Source organism: Doryrhamphus excisus, chromosome 2 (genome assembly GCF_030265055.1).
Source record: "Doryrhamphus excisus isolate RoL2022-K1 chromosome 2, RoL_Dexc_1.0, whole genome shotgun sequence".
In the NCBI taxonomy this organism is placed as follows: domain Eukaryota; kingdom Metazoa; phylum Chordata; class Actinopteri; order Syngnathiformes; family Syngnathidae; genus Doryrhamphus; species Doryrhamphus excisus.
In genome coordinates this window covers 23,120,175-23,135,131 of record NC_080467.1, presented here as the reverse complement: position 1 = coordinate 23,135,131, position 14,957 = coordinate 23,120,175, and the positions used below count along the sequence as shown (strand labels likewise).

At 50.8% G+C, this 14,957-nt stretch overlaps 26 non-coding genes and 14 pseudogenes across 26 annotated transcripts; all 40 read left to right on the top strand.

The window, feature by feature from the left end:
* Window positions 1-40: 40 nt before the first annotated feature.
* LOC131121345 (5S ribosomal RNA) lies at window positions 41-159 on the top strand. Its single transcript, XR_009127860.1, has one exon. It is a non-coding gene; the product is annotated as a 5S ribosomal RNA (ribosomal RNA).
* Window positions 160-271: 112 nt separating this feature from the next.
* On the top strand, window positions 272-390 carry LOC131124022 (5S ribosomal RNA). Its single transcript, XR_009128779.1, has one exon. It is a non-coding gene; the product is annotated as a 5S ribosomal RNA (ribosomal RNA).
* A 112-nt stretch (window positions 391-502) lies between these two features.
* On the top strand, window positions 503-621 carry LOC131121219 (5S ribosomal RNA). Its single transcript, XR_009127754.1, has one exon. It is a non-coding gene; the product is annotated as a 5S ribosomal RNA (ribosomal RNA).
* A 112-nt stretch (window positions 622-733) lies between these two features.
* LOC131123027 (5S ribosomal RNA) lies at window positions 734-842 on the top strand (annotated as a pseudogene).
* A 111-nt stretch (window positions 843-953) lies between these two features.
* LOC131120304 (5S ribosomal RNA) lies at window positions 954-1,072 on the top strand. Its single transcript, XR_009126862.1, has one exon. It is a non-coding gene; the product is annotated as a 5S ribosomal RNA (ribosomal RNA).
* Window positions 1,073-1,184: 112 nt separating this feature from the next.
* Window positions 1,185-1,303, top strand: LOC131123871 (5S ribosomal RNA). The gene has a single exon (XR_009128763.1). It is a non-coding gene; the product is annotated as a 5S ribosomal RNA (ribosomal RNA).
* Window positions 1,304-7,252: 5,949 nt separating this feature from the next.
* LOC131123665 (5S ribosomal RNA) lies at window positions 7,253-7,361 on the top strand (annotated as a pseudogene).
* A 112-nt stretch (window positions 7,362-7,473) lies between these two features.
* On the top strand, window positions 7,474-7,591 carry LOC131122787 (5S ribosomal RNA; annotated as a pseudogene).
* A 112-nt stretch (window positions 7,592-7,703) lies between these two features.
* Window positions 7,704-7,822, top strand: LOC131120145 (5S ribosomal RNA). The gene has a single exon (XR_009126706.1). It is a non-coding gene; the product is annotated as a 5S ribosomal RNA (ribosomal RNA).
* Window positions 7,823-7,934: 112 nt separating this feature from the next.
* LOC131122407 (5S ribosomal RNA) lies at window positions 7,935-8,043 on the top strand (annotated as a pseudogene).
* Window positions 8,044-8,155: 112 nt separating this feature from the next.
* On the top strand, window positions 8,156-8,264 carry LOC131122950 (5S ribosomal RNA; annotated as a pseudogene).
* A 112-nt stretch (window positions 8,265-8,376) lies between these two features.
* On the top strand, window positions 8,377-8,495 carry LOC131124216 (5S ribosomal RNA). Its single transcript, XR_009128876.1, has one exon. It is a non-coding gene; the product is annotated as a 5S ribosomal RNA (ribosomal RNA).
* Window positions 8,496-8,607: 112 nt separating this feature from the next.
* LOC131122406 (5S ribosomal RNA) lies at window positions 8,608-8,716 on the top strand (annotated as a pseudogene).
* Window positions 8,717-8,828: 112 nt separating this feature from the next.
* LOC131123548 (5S ribosomal RNA) lies at window positions 8,829-8,947 on the top strand. The gene has a single exon (XR_009128731.1). It is a non-coding gene; the product is annotated as a 5S ribosomal RNA (ribosomal RNA).
* A 112-nt stretch (window positions 8,948-9,059) lies between these two features.
* On the top strand, window positions 9,060-9,168 carry LOC131122405 (5S ribosomal RNA; annotated as a pseudogene).
* Window positions 9,169-9,280: 112 nt separating this feature from the next.
* LOC131122404 (5S ribosomal RNA) lies at window positions 9,281-9,389 on the top strand (annotated as a pseudogene).
* Window positions 9,390-9,501: 112 nt separating this feature from the next.
* LOC131122812 (5S ribosomal RNA) lies at window positions 9,502-9,610 on the top strand (annotated as a pseudogene).
* Window positions 9,611-9,722: 112 nt separating this feature from the next.
* Window positions 9,723-9,841, top strand: LOC131120387 (5S ribosomal RNA). The gene has a single exon (XR_009126943.1). It is a non-coding gene; the product is annotated as a 5S ribosomal RNA (ribosomal RNA).
* A 112-nt stretch (window positions 9,842-9,953) lies between these two features.
* Window positions 9,954-10,072, top strand: LOC131120940 (5S ribosomal RNA). The gene has a single exon (XR_009127483.1). It is a non-coding gene; the product is annotated as a 5S ribosomal RNA (ribosomal RNA).
* Window positions 10,073-10,184: 112 nt separating this feature from the next.
* Window positions 10,185-10,303, top strand: LOC131120410 (5S ribosomal RNA). The gene has a single exon (XR_009126966.1). It is a non-coding gene; the product is annotated as a 5S ribosomal RNA (ribosomal RNA).
* Window positions 10,304-10,415: 112 nt separating this feature from the next.
* On the top strand, window positions 10,416-10,534 carry LOC131120847 (5S ribosomal RNA). Its single transcript, XR_009127392.1, has one exon. It is a non-coding gene; the product is annotated as a 5S ribosomal RNA (ribosomal RNA).
* Window positions 10,535-10,646: 112 nt separating this feature from the next.
* LOC131123664 (5S ribosomal RNA) lies at window positions 10,647-10,755 on the top strand (annotated as a pseudogene).
* A 112-nt stretch (window positions 10,756-10,867) lies between these two features.
* LOC131121862 (5S ribosomal RNA) lies at window positions 10,868-10,986 on the top strand. Its single transcript, XR_009128357.1, has one exon. It is a non-coding gene; the product is annotated as a 5S ribosomal RNA (ribosomal RNA).
* A 112-nt stretch (window positions 10,987-11,098) lies between these two features.
* Window positions 11,099-11,217, top strand: LOC131120144 (5S ribosomal RNA). The gene has a single exon (XR_009126705.1). It is a non-coding gene; the product is annotated as a 5S ribosomal RNA (ribosomal RNA).
* A 112-nt stretch (window positions 11,218-11,329) lies between these two features.
* Window positions 11,330-11,438, top strand: LOC131123026 (5S ribosomal RNA; annotated as a pseudogene).
* Window positions 11,439-11,549: 111 nt separating this feature from the next.
* On the top strand, window positions 11,550-11,668 carry LOC131120303 (5S ribosomal RNA). The gene has a single exon (XR_009126861.1). It is a non-coding gene; the product is annotated as a 5S ribosomal RNA (ribosomal RNA).
* A 112-nt stretch (window positions 11,669-11,780) lies between these two features.
* Window positions 11,781-11,899, top strand: LOC131121334 (5S ribosomal RNA). The gene has a single exon (XR_009127849.1). It is a non-coding gene; the product is annotated as a 5S ribosomal RNA (ribosomal RNA).
* Window positions 11,900-12,011: 112 nt separating this feature from the next.
* LOC131124011 (5S ribosomal RNA) lies at window positions 12,012-12,130 on the top strand. Its single transcript, XR_009128776.1, has one exon. It is a non-coding gene; the product is annotated as a 5S ribosomal RNA (ribosomal RNA).
* Window positions 12,131-12,242: 112 nt separating this feature from the next.
* LOC131121164 (5S ribosomal RNA) lies at window positions 12,243-12,361 on the top strand. Its single transcript, XR_009127699.1, has one exon. It is a non-coding gene; the product is annotated as a 5S ribosomal RNA (ribosomal RNA).
* Window positions 12,362-12,473: 112 nt separating this feature from the next.
* LOC131123025 (5S ribosomal RNA) lies at window positions 12,474-12,582 on the top strand (annotated as a pseudogene).
* A 111-nt stretch (window positions 12,583-12,693) lies between these two features.
* LOC131120302 (5S ribosomal RNA) lies at window positions 12,694-12,812 on the top strand. Its single transcript, XR_009126860.1, has one exon. It is a non-coding gene; the product is annotated as a 5S ribosomal RNA (ribosomal RNA).
* A 112-nt stretch (window positions 12,813-12,924) lies between these two features.
* LOC131123860 (5S ribosomal RNA) lies at window positions 12,925-13,043 on the top strand. The gene has a single exon (XR_009128762.1). It is a non-coding gene; the product is annotated as a 5S ribosomal RNA (ribosomal RNA).
* Window positions 13,044-13,155: 112 nt separating this feature from the next.
* LOC131120757 (5S ribosomal RNA) lies at window positions 13,156-13,274 on the top strand. Its single transcript, XR_009127303.1, has one exon. It is a non-coding gene; the product is annotated as a 5S ribosomal RNA (ribosomal RNA).
* A 112-nt stretch (window positions 13,275-13,386) lies between these two features.
* Window positions 13,387-13,495, top strand: LOC131123663 (5S ribosomal RNA; annotated as a pseudogene).
* A 112-nt stretch (window positions 13,496-13,607) lies between these two features.
* LOC131121785 (5S ribosomal RNA) lies at window positions 13,608-13,726 on the top strand. Its single transcript, XR_009128280.1, has one exon. It is a non-coding gene; the product is annotated as a 5S ribosomal RNA (ribosomal RNA).
* A 112-nt stretch (window positions 13,727-13,838) lies between these two features.
* LOC131120143 (5S ribosomal RNA) lies at window positions 13,839-13,957 on the top strand. The gene has a single exon (XR_009126704.1). It is a non-coding gene; the product is annotated as a 5S ribosomal RNA (ribosomal RNA).
* Window positions 13,958-14,069: 112 nt separating this feature from the next.
* On the top strand, window positions 14,070-14,188 carry LOC131122569 (5S ribosomal RNA; annotated as a pseudogene).
* Window positions 14,189-14,300: 112 nt separating this feature from the next.
* LOC131123626 (5S ribosomal RNA) lies at window positions 14,301-14,419 on the top strand. The gene has a single exon (XR_009128739.1). It is a non-coding gene; the product is annotated as a 5S ribosomal RNA (ribosomal RNA).
* A 112-nt stretch (window positions 14,420-14,531) lies between these two features.
* LOC131122110 (5S ribosomal RNA) lies at window positions 14,532-14,650 on the top strand. The gene has a single exon (XR_009128523.1). It is a non-coding gene; the product is annotated as a 5S ribosomal RNA (ribosomal RNA).
* Window positions 14,651-14,761: 111 nt separating this feature from the next.
* Window positions 14,762-14,880, top strand: LOC131121145 (5S ribosomal RNA). The gene has a single exon (XR_009127680.1). It is a non-coding gene; the product is annotated as a 5S ribosomal RNA (ribosomal RNA).
* The last annotated feature ends 77 nt before the right edge of the window (window positions 14,881-14,957 follow it).

The window sequence follows — 14,957 nt, the reverse complement described above, 5'->3', positions numbered from 1 at the left end:
TGCGTCGCCTTCAAATAGGATCTTTTCAGTTGACCTGGCAGCTTACGGCCATACTACCCTGAAAACGCCCGATCTCGTCTGATCTCGGAAGCTAAGCAGGGGTGGGCCTGGTTAGTACTTGGATGGGAGACCGCCTGGGAATACCAGGTGCTGTAAGCTTTTTATGGTTTCTGCTCTTGCCTGACAGCAGAGGGCGCTGTTTGACACTTTTTGCTGGAGTCTAGTTTGGCCTGCGTCGCCTTCAAATAGGATCTTTTCAGTTGCCCTGGCAGCGTACGGCCATACTACCCTGAAAACGCCCGATCTCGTCCGATCTCGGAAGCTAAGCAGGGGTGGGCCTGGTTAGTACTTGGATGGGAGACCGCCTGGGAATACCAGGTGCTGTAAGCCTTTTATGGTTTCTGCTCTTGCCTGACAGCAGAGGGCGCTGTTTGACACTTTTTGCTGGAGTCTAGTTTGGCCTGCGTCGCCTTCAAATAGGATCTTTTCAGTTGACTTGGCAGCTTACGGCCATACTACCCTGGAAACGCCCGATCTCGTCCGATCTCGGAAGCTAAGCAGGGGCGGGCCTGGTTAGTACATGGATGGGAGACCGCCTGGGAATACCAAGTGCTGTAAGCTTTTTATGGTTTCTGCTCTTGCCTGAAAGCAGAGGGCGCTGTTTGACACTTTTTGCTGGATTCTAGTTTGGCCTGCGTCGCCTTCAAATAGGATCTTTTCAGTTGACCTGGCAGCTTACGGCCATACTAACCTGAAAACGCCCGATCTCGGAAGCTAAGCAGGGGCGGGCCTGGTTAGTACTTGGATGGGAGACCGCCTGGGAATACCAGGTGCTGTAAGCTTTTTATGGTTTCTGCTCTTGCCTGAAAGCAGAGGGCGCTTTTTGACACTTTTTGCTGGAGTCTAGTTTGGCCTGCGTCGCCTTCAAATAGGAACTTTTCAGTGCCCTGGCAGCTTACGGCCATACTACCCTGAAAACGCCCGAACTCGTCCGATCTCGGAAGCTAAGCAGGGGCGGGCCTGGTTAGTACTTGGATGGGAGACCGCCTGGGAATACCTGGTGCTGTAAGCTTTTTATGGTTTCTGCTCTTGCCTGACAGCAGAGGGCGCTGTTTGACACTTTTTGCTGGAGTCTAGTTTGGCCAGCGTCGCCTTCAAATAGGATCTTTTCAGTTGACCTGGCAGCTTACGGCCATACTACCCTGAAAATGCCCGATCTCGTCTGATCTCGGAAGCTAAGCAGGGGTGGGCCTGGTTAGTACTTGGATGGGAGACCGCCTGGGAATACCAGGTGCTGTAAGCTTTTTATGGTTTCTGCTCTTGCCTGACAGCAGAGGGCGCTGTTTGACACTTTTTGCTGGAGTCTAGTTTGGCCTGCGTCGCCTTCAAATAGGATCTTTTCAGTTGCCCTGGCAGCTTACGGCCATACTACCCTGAAAACGCCTGATCACTGATTGGTGATTGAGTGCAGGTGAGAGTGTGAGCAAACAAGAGGCAACCCTGAGTGTGTACTCCCTGTCTTCCGATTTCTTTTGAAGAATTTTAGCCAAATTTCCGCCTAAAACGTAATACTTGTACGAAGCAACCCCACGCCCCCACCACCACCAACCGCGGCTGGGGGGGGTGGGTGTCAAATGATGCCGGGGCCTATAAGAGGGAAAATGGAGCGAGCAGAGAAGAAAAGCGTGGACGAGACAACAAATGCAGACAACAAGTATGAAAGACAATTAACAGTGGCAGTGGAAGTAGTAGGACAGGAAAAAGTAACGATGATGGAGATATGTAAGAAAATTAGAGAAGAATGTGGACGAGTGGTGGGATGCCGCCAAAAATCCCTGACAAAATTCGAAGTTACTACAGAAGACAAAAAAGGAAAGGACCGTCTGCTGGACGGCATCACATTGAAGACCAATAAGATTATAGCGTCAGAAATTCGTAATGACGAGCTCGTCGTCTCGTTCCTTGGCCTTCCAGTGTACATTGAAGATGAGGTGATCCTGAAGAAGCTGGAGGAATGGGGAGTTCAGGCAGTGTCCACCATCAGAAGGCGCATGTGGCCAGGCACCGACATCGCAGACGGAACACGCTACCTAAAGGTGCGCTTCAACGAAAAAGTCCGCTCCCTACCATTTGCAACTAAGTTTGAGACCCTCGAGGGGGAAGAACACTTTCGGGTGCTACACGACCGCCAGAGGAAGGTATGCAGATTGTGCATCCAGCCCGGCCACATTATCCGAGATTGCCCGGAGTTTAAGTGCTTTAAATGTGGCGAGCAAGGCCACTACGCCAGAGAGTGTGAGGAGAATGAAAGGGGCGATCGCGGCCCATTGCCGATGCAGGCTGAGGCGGTGCTGGGGGGCGGCTTGACAGCAGAGGCGGAGATGCTGGTTGAGGGAGCGCTGGAGAGAGACATGGAAACGCCGGCAGCTACAGTGCTAAGTGAAGGAGAGGAAAAGAGAATGGAGAGGATGCCAACGCCAATGGAGGTGGCAGCGGCGACGACGATGACAGCAGCAACGGCAGCTGCGGTGACAGCGACGGCGGCTGCGGTGACAGAGACGGTGGCGGAGGAGGCGGCTGAGGCTGAGGCGGCAGCGACAACGGCGGCGGCTGAGGCGGCTGAGGCGGCTGAGGCGGCAGCGACGACGGCGGCGGCTGAGGCGGCAGCGACGACGACGACTGAGGCAGCAGCGATGACGACGACGGCGGCCGAGGCGGCAGCGACGACGACGACAACACCAGCGACAAAGACGAGGAGAACGGCGGGAGCGGTGACAAAAGCGGAAACAGGGAACGACGGAGCAAAAGCAGGCCCCAGCACGGCGAGGGACGACGACGGGGGCGACGAAGCCACAGGCAGGTGGGAGGAAATGGGCGACCTTTCGAGCCCGGATGAAATGGAGATCCAACAGCTTAAAAGTTACAAGAGGAAAAAAGAGAGAAAACTGTATAGAATGTAAGGTAGATAATTCCCACCCACAAAAGATAATGAACGCCGTGACAATTTCAAATTTAAACATAAACGGCGTCAGAAATATGAACAAACTTGAAAGAGCACTACACAGACTAGACGCGGACATAGTATGCTTGCAAGAGACAAGATGGACAAACGAACTCCTCCCGGAAATACGAAAGAGATGGACAGGGCCGATATTCGTTAACAACAAGACACAAAAGTCATGCGGCGTAGCCATACTCCTAAAAGAGAACTGCGTTGAAAATGCGGTCCAAATACAAACAAACAGCGAAGGAAGAGCGCTAATTGTAGACTTCATGCGGGCCAAAATAAAATACAGGCTGATAAACATCTACGCATCGAATAATGAAATCGAAAGGAAGGCTTTCTTCGAATGGCTGGGCCCCTTATGCATACCAAACACGCTGCTGGTAGGGGACTTTAACGTACGCTGCACCAGGATGGACGCTTGCAGCGCCTCCACCTTCAAACCCGATGTCTCCCGAGCAGCCCTACTCAGCCTGCTAAAAGACAAAAACCTTGTTGACGTGTGGAGGAACGACAACCCCAACAAAAGAGGGTATACAAGAAAACAGGTAGTGCGGAAAAAACTGAAACAGAGTAGAATAGACCTGTGTATTGCAAAGGAAGAAATTATAGGACATGTACGCAAACTGAAGTGGGAGTTTACAGAATTAAGCGACCACGCTATCATGACATTAACCTTAGGGCCCAAAGGGGAGGGGAAGGGCGGGGGAACCTGGTGCCTCAACTCCTCGCTAGTACAAGACCCGGCATACAAAAATAAGATAACCACCCTGCTCCAAAGTGAACTTGTGCAGGAGTTGATGGAGGACGATGCCATCCAAGGATGGGAGACGATAAAGACTTTCATCAAAAAGCAGAGCATAAAATTTGCCAAACGGAAAAAGCAAATAGACAACGAGAACAGAGTAATGCTGGAAAGCAAAATAGCAATAGAGGAAAAAAAGATAGAAGAAATACCACAATATAACATCGAAAAATACATCCAATTAAAAAAGGAACTGGCCGTATACGAAAAAGAAAGGTGCGAAGGCGCAATCATCAGAAGTAAAGCGCTTTGGGCAGCAAAGGGCGAAAAGTACACCAGTTTCTTCTTAAACCTTGAGAAAGAAAAACAGAGGAAAATGTACATAAAACAACTAGAAGACAAAAGGGGCCAAACAACCTCAGATTTTGTTGAAATCCTCGAAATCACGAGAGACTACTATGCAGACCTCTTCACAGGAGGCCAAATCAACGAACAAAGCGCAGATGAGATCATAGAAAGAGTCACCGCAAAGGTGACCGAGGCCGGAAGACGCGCCTGTGAAAGAGACATACGCATAGCGGATATAGAAAAAGCAATTAAAGAACTGCAGCCCCGCAAAAGTCCCGGAAGCGACGGCCTTACGGCCGAATTGTACAAAGCATTCACCGTTACGCTGGCACCCATGCTGCACAAAGTATACCAACGCATGGAGGAGAGGGGAGAGATGCCGACCTCTATGGCCACGGGCATCATCACCCTCATCCACAAAAAAGGCGACAGGGAAAAACTAGAGAACTACAGGCCAATAAGCCTGCTAAATGTGGATTATAAAATACTCGCCAAAGTGTTAGCAAACAGGCTAAAAGGAGTCTTAAAAGAAATTATCTCACCCACCCAGGCGTACAGTGTGCCGGGAAGAGATATCACAGACACAGTGAGAACCGTGCAAAACGTGGTGGAACACATGAAGGAAGAAAGCGGGATAGTGATCAGCCTAGACTTAAATAAAGCCTTCGACAGGGTGGAGCACCCTTTCATATGGAAGACGATGCAAAAAGTAGGGGTGGGCAAAAGGATGCTACGATGGCTGCAGCTGCTGTACGGGCAGGCGAGAAGTTGCGTGAAAATAAATGGCACAATGACAGACACCTTCCCCCTGACGAGATCGGTGAGACAAGGCTGCCCGCTATCCGCCCCGCTATTCACCATTGCGGTAGAACCCCTCGCCGCTCTCATAAAAACCACCGGAGAAATAAAGGGAGTGGCGATACCGGGAGGAGGCCGGAGCGTCATCCACCAATACGCGGATGACACAACCCTGACTCTGAAAGACGCCGAGGATGTGCGCAATGCAATGGGATGCGTGGAAAAATACGGGAGGGCAGCGGGCGCAAAAATTAATATGGACAAGTCCGAGATTTTATACATCGGCAACTTTGAGGGACAGAAATGCGATCTGCCGTTTAAGGAGGCACAAGACTGCATAAAGATCATCGGCATATATATAGGCGCAAACGACAAACAAGTGACCAACTTGACATGGACGGGAACCTTAAACAAGATCAAACAGACCGTAAACAGATGGAGAGCACGAAAGCTGACCCTAAAAGGGAGGGTAGTCATCATAAACTCTCTGTTAATGTCCAAACTGGTATATGCCCTGGGAGTGGTGAGCCTGCCCCAGTGGGCAGCGGCCGAAGCAGAGAGAACCATATGCGACTTCCTGTGGGAGGGGAAAGGCGTGCGCATTGCACAAAAAACCCTGATAGGACAGTATAAAGAGGGCGGACTAAAACTGGTGGACTTACAGACCAAAAAAGCGGCAATCAGAACCAGGATGGTGATAAAATATTTGCAGGGAGAAACAGACTGTGGGTGGAAGCCCTTCTTCCGAGAGACCCTCTTCAAATATGGACGGTGTGGGCAATACAGCCTACTGATGGACCTGAGAGGGAGGCTGCACGAGGGCACCCCCACCTTCTTTAAAGAAGTCATGGAGGCCTGGGGTAGGCTTGTGCATGACTTTGTGTACACAAACCACACAAAAAACAAAGTGATGAGCCAGCCGGTCTTTCAAAACCCCCAGATCGTAAAGGAAGGAAAAGTACTGTATAACAAAGTCTTCTTTTCAGCAGGACTAAGACAAATTAAAGACTTTGTATATGAGGTCATACCGGGCTTCCTGAGGGAGCAAGCCATTATAGACAGTGTACACGAATATGACGATGAAATACCGGAAAGAACAATAAAGAACGAATACAATAAAATAAAGATGGCCATCCCAAAAGCTTGGCAAAGGCACATAAATAGCCAAGAAACAGGTAAAGAAACAGATGAGCTACCTGGAATTATGCTAAAAACCAAAGAAAAAGAGATCAACATAAAAACATGCACAGTGAAAACACTCTATTGGGCCCTTGTGAGCAAGGCCTTTAAAAGGCCAACCGCTGAGCTCCTCTGGCCGAAAGTGTTCAGCCACATAAAAGGACAGGACATATGGGTGATGGGAAACTGTAAATACAACAATCAGGAATGCGCCGACCTGGACTTCAAAATAAAACATAATAGGATATACACAAACGAAGTAATACACCAAATCAATAAAAACGTAGGAAGGGAGTGTAATGTGTGCGGCAGCGAGGTGGAAAGCCTGCTGCACTTATTTGTGAACTGTAAAGAACTGAATGTATTTGTGGATAGACTAAAAGGTACAATGGAGAGGAATTGGAAAAGCGACTTCACCCGAACCGTGAGATGGAAGGAAGAACTCCTGCTCGGCCACAGAGGAGGCCAGCAAGGGGTGAACATCAACCTATGGAACTTCATGTTGAGCCACGCCAGGTACGCTATCTGGATGAGGCGGAACCTTGCAAAGTTCGAAAAAAAAAAAATACCCGTATGGACATATTTTGAAGCTATTGTAAGGAGGGATGTGTCATTATGCCGGACCGCTGACCAAGAAAAGTTCGAGAGCTCCTTCATAGAAGGGAGCGGTCTGATCTTGATAGCAGACAAAAACAAAATTGTGTTCAACCTATAGGAGAGGGAAAAAAAAAAAAAAAAAAAAAAAAAAAAAAAAAAAACTCTCAACCTACAGAAGGGGAACGAAAGAAAAAAAAAAAAAATAAATAAAAAATCTTGGACAAACAGGCTGTGCCTGGACTGAGAGTTGTCAATGTGGACGTGTAATAACATGAAAGAATGGAATAATTGTGTATATAGTATGTTGATGTATGCATATCTGTGACGTACTGTGGTATGTTCAATAATAAAAAAAAAAAAAAAAAAAAAAAAAAACGCCCGATCTCGTCCGATCTCGGAAGCTAAGCAGGGGTGGGCCTGGTTAGTACTTGGATGGGAGACCGCCTGGGAATACCAGGTGCTGTAAGCCTTTTATGGTTTCTGCTCTTGCCTGACAGCAGAGGGCGCTGTTTGACACTTTTTGCTGGAGTCTAGTTTGGCCTGCGTCGCCTTCAAATAGGATCTTTTCAGTTGACTTGGCAGCTTACGGCCATACTACCCTGAAAACGCCCGATCTCGGAAGCTAAGCAGGGGCGGGCCTGGTTAGTACTTGGATGGGAGACCGGCTGGGAATAACAAGTGCTGTAAGCTTTTTATGGTTTCTGCTCTTGCCTGACAGCAGAGGGCGCTGTTTGAAATTTTTTGCTGGAGTCTAGTTTGGCCTGCGTCGCCTTCAAATAGGATCTTTTCAGTTGCCTTGGCAGCTTACAGCTATACTACCCTGAAATTGCCCGATCTCGTCCGATCTCGGAAGCAAAGCAGGGGGGGACTGGTTAGTACTTGGATGGGAGACCGCCTGGGAATACCAGGTGCTGTAAGCTTTTTATGGTTTCTGCTCTTGCCTGAAAGCAGAGGGCGCTGTTTGACACTTTTTGCTGGAGTCTAGTTTGGCCTGCGTCGCCTTCAAATAGGAACTTTTCAGTGGCCTTGGCAGCTTACGGCCATACTACCCTGAAAACGCCCGAACTCGTCCGATCTCGGAAGCTAAGCAGGGGCGGGCCTGGTTAGTACTTGGATGGGAGACCGCCTGGGAATACCAGGTGCTGTAAGCTTTTTATGGTTTCTGCTCTTGCCTGACAGCAGAGGGCGCTGTTTGACACTTTTTGCTGGATTCTAGTTTGGCCTGCGTCGCCTTCAAATAGGATCTATTCAGTTGACCTGGCAGCTTACGGCCATACTACCCTGAAAACGCCCGATCTCGGAAGCTAAGCAGGGGCGGGCCTGGTTAGTACTTGGATGGGAGACCGCCTGGGAATACCAGGTGCTGTAAGCTTTTTATGGTTTCTGCTCTTGCCTGACAGCAGAGGGCGCTGTTTGACACTTTTTGCTGGAGTCTAGTTTGGCCTGCGTCGCCTTCAAATAGGATCTTTTCAGTTGACCTGGCAGCTTACGGCCATACTACTTTGAAAACGCCCGATCTCGGAAGCTAAGCAGGGGCGGGCCTGGTTAGTACTTGGATGGGAGACCGCCTGGGAATACCAGGTGCTGTAAGCTTTTTATGGTTTCTGCTCTTGCCTGACAGCAGAGGGCGCTGTTTGACACTTTTTGCTGGAGTCTAGTTTGGCCTGCGTCGCCTTCAAATAGGATCTTTTCAGTTGACCTGGCAGCTTACGGCCATACTACCCTGAAAACGCCCGATCTCATCCGATCTCGGAAGCTAAGCAGGGGTGGGCCTGGTTAGTACTTGGATGGGAGACCGCCTGGGAATACCAGGTGCTGTAAGCCTTTTATGGTTTCTGCTCTTGCCTGACAGCAGAGGGCGCTGTTTGACACTTTTTGCTGGAGTCTAGTTTGGCCTGCGTCGCCTTCAAATAGGATCTTTTCAGTTGACTTGGCAGCTTACGGCCATACTACCCTGAAAACGCCCGATCTCGGAAGCTAAGCAGGGGCGGGCCTGGTTAGTACTTGGATGGGAGACCGCCTGGGAATACCAGGTGCTGTAAGCTTTTTATGGTTTCTGCTCTTGCCTGACAGCAGAGGGCGCTGTTTGACACTTTTTGCTGGAGTCTAGTTTGGCCTGCGTCGCCTTCAAATAGGATCTTTTCAGTTGACCTGGCAGCTTACGGCCATACTACCCTGAAAACGCCCGATCTCATCCGATCTCGGAAGCTAAGCAGGGGTGGGCCTGGTTAGTACTTGGATGGGAGACCGCCTGGGAATACCAGGTGCTGTAAGCCTTTTATGGTTTCTGCTCTTGCCTGACAGCAGAGGGCGCTGTTTGACACTTTTTGCTGGAGTCTAGTTTGGCCTGCGTCGCCTTCAAATAGGATCTTTTCAGTTGACTTGGCAGCTTACGGCCATACTACCCTGAAAACGCCCGATCTCGGAAGCTAAGCAGGGGCGGGCCTGGTTAGTACTTGGATGGGAGACCGCCTGGGAATACCAGGTGCTGTAAGCTTTTTATGGTTTCTGCTCTTGCCTGACAGCAGAGGGCGCTGTTTGACACTTTTTGCTGGAGTCTAGTTTGGCCTGCGTCGCCTTCAAATAGGATCTTTTCAGTTGACCTGGCAGCTTACGGCCATACTACCCTGAAAACGCCCGATCTCGGAAGCTAAGCAGGGGCGGGCCTGGTTAGTACTTGGATGGGAGACCGCCTGGGAATACCAGGTGCTGTAAGCTTTTTATGGTTTCTGCTCTTGCCTGACAGCAGAGGGCGCTGTTTGACACTTTTTGCTGGAGTCTAGTTTGGCCTGCGTCGCCTTCAAATAGGATCTTTTCAGTTGACTTGGCAGCTTACGGCCATACTACCCTGAAAACGCCCGATCTCGGAAGCTAAGCAGGGGCGGGCCTGGTTAGTACTTGGATGGGAGACCGCCTGGGAATAACAGGTGCTGTAAGCTTTTTATGGTTTCTGCTCTTGCCTGACAGCAGAGGGCGCTGTTTGACACTTTTTGCTGGAGTCTAGTTTGGCCTGCGTCGCCTTCAAATAGGATCTTTTCAGTTGCCCTGGCAGCTTACGGCCATACTACCCTGAAAACGCCCGATCTCGTCCGATCTCGGAAGCTAAGCAGGGATGGGCCTGGTTAGTACTTGGATGGGAGACCGCCTGGGAATACCAGGTGCTGTAAGCTTTTTATGGTTTCTGCTCTTGCCTGACAGCAGAGGGCGCTGTTTGACACTTTTTGCTGGAGTCTAGTTTGGCCTGCGTCGCCTTCAAATAGGATCTTTTCAGTTGCCCTGGCAGCTTACGGCCATACTACCCTGAAAACGCCCGATCTCGTCCGATCTCGGAAGCTAAGCAGGGACGGGCCTGGTTAGTACTTGGATGGGAGACCGCCTGGGAATACCAGGTGCTGTAAGCTTTTTATGGTTTCTGCTCTTGCCTGACAGCAGAGGGCGCTGTTTGACACTTTTTGCTGGAGTCTAGTTTGGCCTGCGTCGCCTTCAAATAGGATCTTTTCAGTTGCCCTGGCAGCTTACGGCCATACTACCCTGAAAACGCCCGATCTCGTCCGATCTCGGAAGCTAAGCCGGGGCGGGCCTGGTTAGTACTTGGATGGGAGACCGCCTGGGAATACCAGGTGCTGTAAGCTTTTTATGGTTTCTGCTCTTGCCTGACAGCAGAGGGCGCTGTTTGACACTTTTTGCTGGAGTCTAGTTTGGCCTGCGTCGCCTTCAAATAGGATCTTTTCAGTTGCCCTGGCAGCTTACGGCCTTAGTACCCTGAAAACGCCCGATCTCGTCCGATCTCGGAAGCTAAGCAGGGGTGGGCCTGGTTAGTACTTGGATGGGAGACCGCCTGGGAATACCAGGTGCTGTAAGCCTTTTATGGTTTCTGCTCTTGCCTGACAGCAGAGGGCGCTGTTTGACACTTTTTGCTGGAGTCTAGTTTGGCCTGCGTCGCCTTCAAATAGGATCTTTTCAGTTGACTTGGCAGCTTACGGCCATACTACCCTGAAAACGCCCGATCTCGGAAGCTAAGCAGGGGCGGGCCTGGTTAGTACTTGGATGGGAGACCGGCTGGGAATAACAAGTGCTGTAAGCTTTTTATGGTTTCTGCTCTTGCCTGACAGCAGAGGGCGCTGTTTGAAACTTTTTGCTGGAGTCTAGTTTGGCCTGCGTCGCCTTCAAATAGGATCTTTTCAGTTGCCTTGGCAGCTTACAGCCATACTACCCTGAATTTGCCCGATCTCGTCCGATCTCGGAAGCAAAGCAGGGGCGGGACTGGTTAGTACTTGGATGGGAGACCGCCTGGGAATACCAGGTGCTGTAAGCTTTTTATGGTTTCTGCTCTTGCCTGAAAGCAGAGGGCGCTGTTTGACACTTTTTGCTGGAGTCTAGTTTGGCCTGCGTCGCCTTCAAATAGGAACTTTTCAGTGGCCCTGGCAGCTTACGGCCATACTACCCTGAAAACGCCCGAACTCGTCCGATCTCGGAAGCTAAGCAGGGGCGGGCCTGGTTAGTACTTGGATGGGAGACCGCCTGGGAATACCAGGTGCTGTAAGCTTTTTATGGTTTCTGCTCTTGCCTGAAAGCAGAGGGCGCTGTTTGACACTTTTTGCTGGATTCTAGTTTGGCCTGCGTCGCCTTCAAATAGGATCTTTTCAGTTGACCTGGCAGCTTACGGCCATACTAACCTGAAAACGCCCGATCTCGGAAGCTAAGCAGGGGCGGGCCTGGTTAGTACTTGGATGGGAGACCGCCTGGGAATACCAGGTGCTGTAAGCTTTTTATGGTTTCTGCTCTTGCCTGAAAGCAGAGGGCGCTTTTTGACACTTTTTGCTGGAGTCTAGTTTGGCCTGCGTCGCCTTCAAATAGGAACTTTTCAGTGCCCTGGCAGCTTACGGCCATACTACCCTGAAAACGCCCGAACTCGTCCGATCTCGGAAGCTAAGCAGGGGCGGGCCTGGTTAGTACTTGGATGGGAGACCGCCTGGGAATACCTGGTGCTGTAAGCTTTTTATGGTTTCTGCTCTTGCCTGACAGCAGAGGGCGCTGTTTGACACTTTTTGCTGGAGTCTAGTTTGGCCTGCGTCGCCTTCAAATAGGATCTTTTCAGTTGACCTGGCAGCTTACGGCCATACTACCCTGAAAACGCCCGATCTCGTCTGATCTCGGAAGCTAAGCAGGGGTGGGCCTGGTTAGTACTTGGATGGGAGACCGCCTGGGAATACCAGGTGCTGTAAGCTTTTTATGGTTTCTGCTCTTGCCTGACAGCAGAGGGCGCTGTTTGACACTTTTTGCTGGAGTCTAGTTTGGCCTGCGTCGCCTTCAAATAGGATCTTTTCAGTTGCCCTGGCAGCGTACGGCCATACTACCCTGAAAACGCCCGATCTCGTCCGATCTCGGAAGCTAAGCAGGGGTGGGCCTGGTTAGTACTTGGATGGGAGACCGCCTGGGAATACCAGGTGCTGTAAGCCTTTTATGGTTTCTGCTCTTGCCTGACAGCAGAGGGCGCTGTTTGACACTTTTTGCTGGAGTCTAGTTTGGCCTGCGTCGCCTTCAAATAGGATCTTTTCAGTTGACTTGGCAGCTTACGGCCATACTACCCTGGAAACGCCCGATCTCGTCCGATCTCGGAAGCTAAGCAGGGGCGGGCCTGGTTAGTACATGGATGGGAGACCACCTGGGAATACCAAGTGCTGTAAGCTTTTTATGGTTTCTGCTCTTGCCTGAAAGCAGAGGGCGCTGTTTGACACTTTTTGCTGGATTCTAGTTTGGCCTGCGTCGCCTTCAAATAGGATCTTTTCAGTTGACCTGGCAGCTTACGGCCATACTAACCTGAAAACGCCCGATCTCGGAAGCTAAGCAGGGGCGGGCCTGGTTAGTACTTGGATGGGAGACCGCCTGGGAATACCAGGTGCTGTAAGCTTTTTATGGTTTCTGCTCTTGCCTGAAAGCAGAGGGCGCTTTTTGACACTTTTTGCTGGAGTCTAGTTTGGCCTGCGTCGCCTTCAAATAGGAACTTTTCAGTGCCCTGGCAGCTTACGGCCATACTACCCTGAAAACGCCCGAACTCGTCCGATCTCGGAAGCTAAGCAGGGGCGGGCCTGGTTAGTACTTGGATGGGAGACCGCCTGGGAATACCTGGTGCTGTAAGCTTTTTATGGTTTCTGCTCTTGCCTGACAGCAGAGGGCGCTGTTTGACACTTTTTGCTGGAGTCTAGTTTGGCCAGCGTCGCCTTCAAATAGGATCTTTTCAGTTGACCTGGCAGCTTACGGCCATACTACCCTGAAAATGCCCGATCTCGTCTGATCTCGGAAGCTAAGCAGGGGTGGGCCTGGTTAGTACTTGGATGGGAGACCGCCTGGGAATACCAGGTGCTGTAAGCTTTTTATGGTTTCTGCTCTTGCCTGACAGCAGAGGGCGCTGTTTGACACTTTTTGCTGGAGTCTAGTTTGGCCTGCGTCGCCTTCAAATAGGATCTTTTCAGTTGCCCTGGCAGCTTACGGCCATACTACCCTGAAAACGCCCGATCTCGTCCGATCTCGGAAGCTAAGCAGGGGTGGGCCTGGTTAGTACTTGGATGGGAGACCGCCTGGGAATACCAGGTGCTGTAAGCCTTTTATGGTTTCTGCTCTTGCCTGACAGCAGAGGGCGCTGTTTGACACTTTTTGCTGGAGTCTAGTTTGGCCTGCGTCGCCTTCAAATAGGATCTTTTCAGTTGACTTGGCAGCTTACGGCCATACTACCCTGAAAACGCCCGATCTCGGAAGCTAAGCAGGGGCGGGCCTGGTTAGTACTTGGATGGGAGACCGGCTGGGAATAACAAGTGCTGTAAGCTTTTTATTGTTTCTGCTCTTGCCTGACAGCAGAGGGCGCTGTTTGAAACTTTTTGCTGGAGTCTAGTTTGGCCTGCGTCGCCTTCAAATAGGATCTTTTCAGTTGCCTTGGCAGCTTACAGCCATACTACCCTGAAATTGCCCGATCTCGTCCGATCTCGGAAGCAAAGCAGGGGCGGGACTGGTTAGTACTTGGATGGGAGACCGCCTGGGAATACCAGGTGCTGTAAGCTTTTTATGGTTTCTGCTCTTGCCTGAAAGCAGAGGGCGCTGTTTGACACTTTTTGCTGGAGTCTAGTTTGGCCTGCGTCGCCTTCAAATAGGAACTTTTCAGTGGCCCTGGCAGCTTACGGCCATACTACCCTGAAAACGCCCGAACTCGTCCGATCTCGGAAGCTAAGCAGGGGCGGGCCTGGTTAGTACTTGGATGGGAGACCGCCTGGGAATACCAGGTGCTGTAAGCTTTTTATGGTTTCTGCTCTTGCCTGACAGCAGAGGGCGCTGTTTGACACTTTTTGCTGGAGTCTAGTTTGGCCTGCGTCGCCTTCAAATAGGATCTTTTCAGTTGCCTTGGCAGCTTACAGCCATACTACGCTGAAATTGCCCGATCTCGTCCAATCTCGGAAGCGAAGCAGGGGCGGGCCTGGTTAGTACTTGGATGGGACACCGCCTGGGAATACCAGGTGCTGTAAGCTTTTTATGGTTTCTGCTCTTGCCTGACAGCAGAGGGCGCTGTTTGACACTTTTTGCTGGAGTCTAGTTTGGCCTGCGTCGCCTTCAAATAGGATCTTTTCAGTTGCCCTGGCAGCTTACGGCCATACTACCCTGAAAACGCCCGATCTCGTCCGATCTCGGAAGCAAAGCAGGGGTGGGCCTGGTTAGTACTTGGATGGGAGACCGCCTGGGAATACCAGGTGCTGTAAGCTTTTTATGGTTTCTGCTCTTGCCTGACAGCAGAGGGCGCTGTTTGACACTTTTTGCTGGAGTCTAGTTTGGCCTGCGTCGCCTTCAAATAGGATCTTTTCAGTTGCCCTGGCAGCTTACGGCCATACTACCCTGAAAACGCCCGATCTCGTCCGATCTCGGAAGCTAAGCAGGGGCGGGCCTGGTTAGTACTTGGATGGGAGACCGCCTGGGAATACCAGGTGCTGTAAGCTTTTTATGGTTTCTGCTCTTGCCTGAAAGCAGAGGGCGCTTTTTGACACTTTTTGCTGGAGTCTAGTTTGGCCTGCGTCGCCTTCAAATAGGAACTTTTCAGTGCCCTGGCAGCTTACAGCCATACTACCCTGAAAACGCCTGAACTCGTCCGATCTCGGTAGCTAAGCAGGGGCGGGCCTGGTTAGTACTTGGATGGGAGACCGCCTGGGAATACCTGGTGCTGTAAGCTTTTTATGGTTTCTGCTCTTGCCTGAAAGCAGAGGGCGCTGTTTGACACTTTTTGCTGGATTCTAGTTTGGCCTGCGT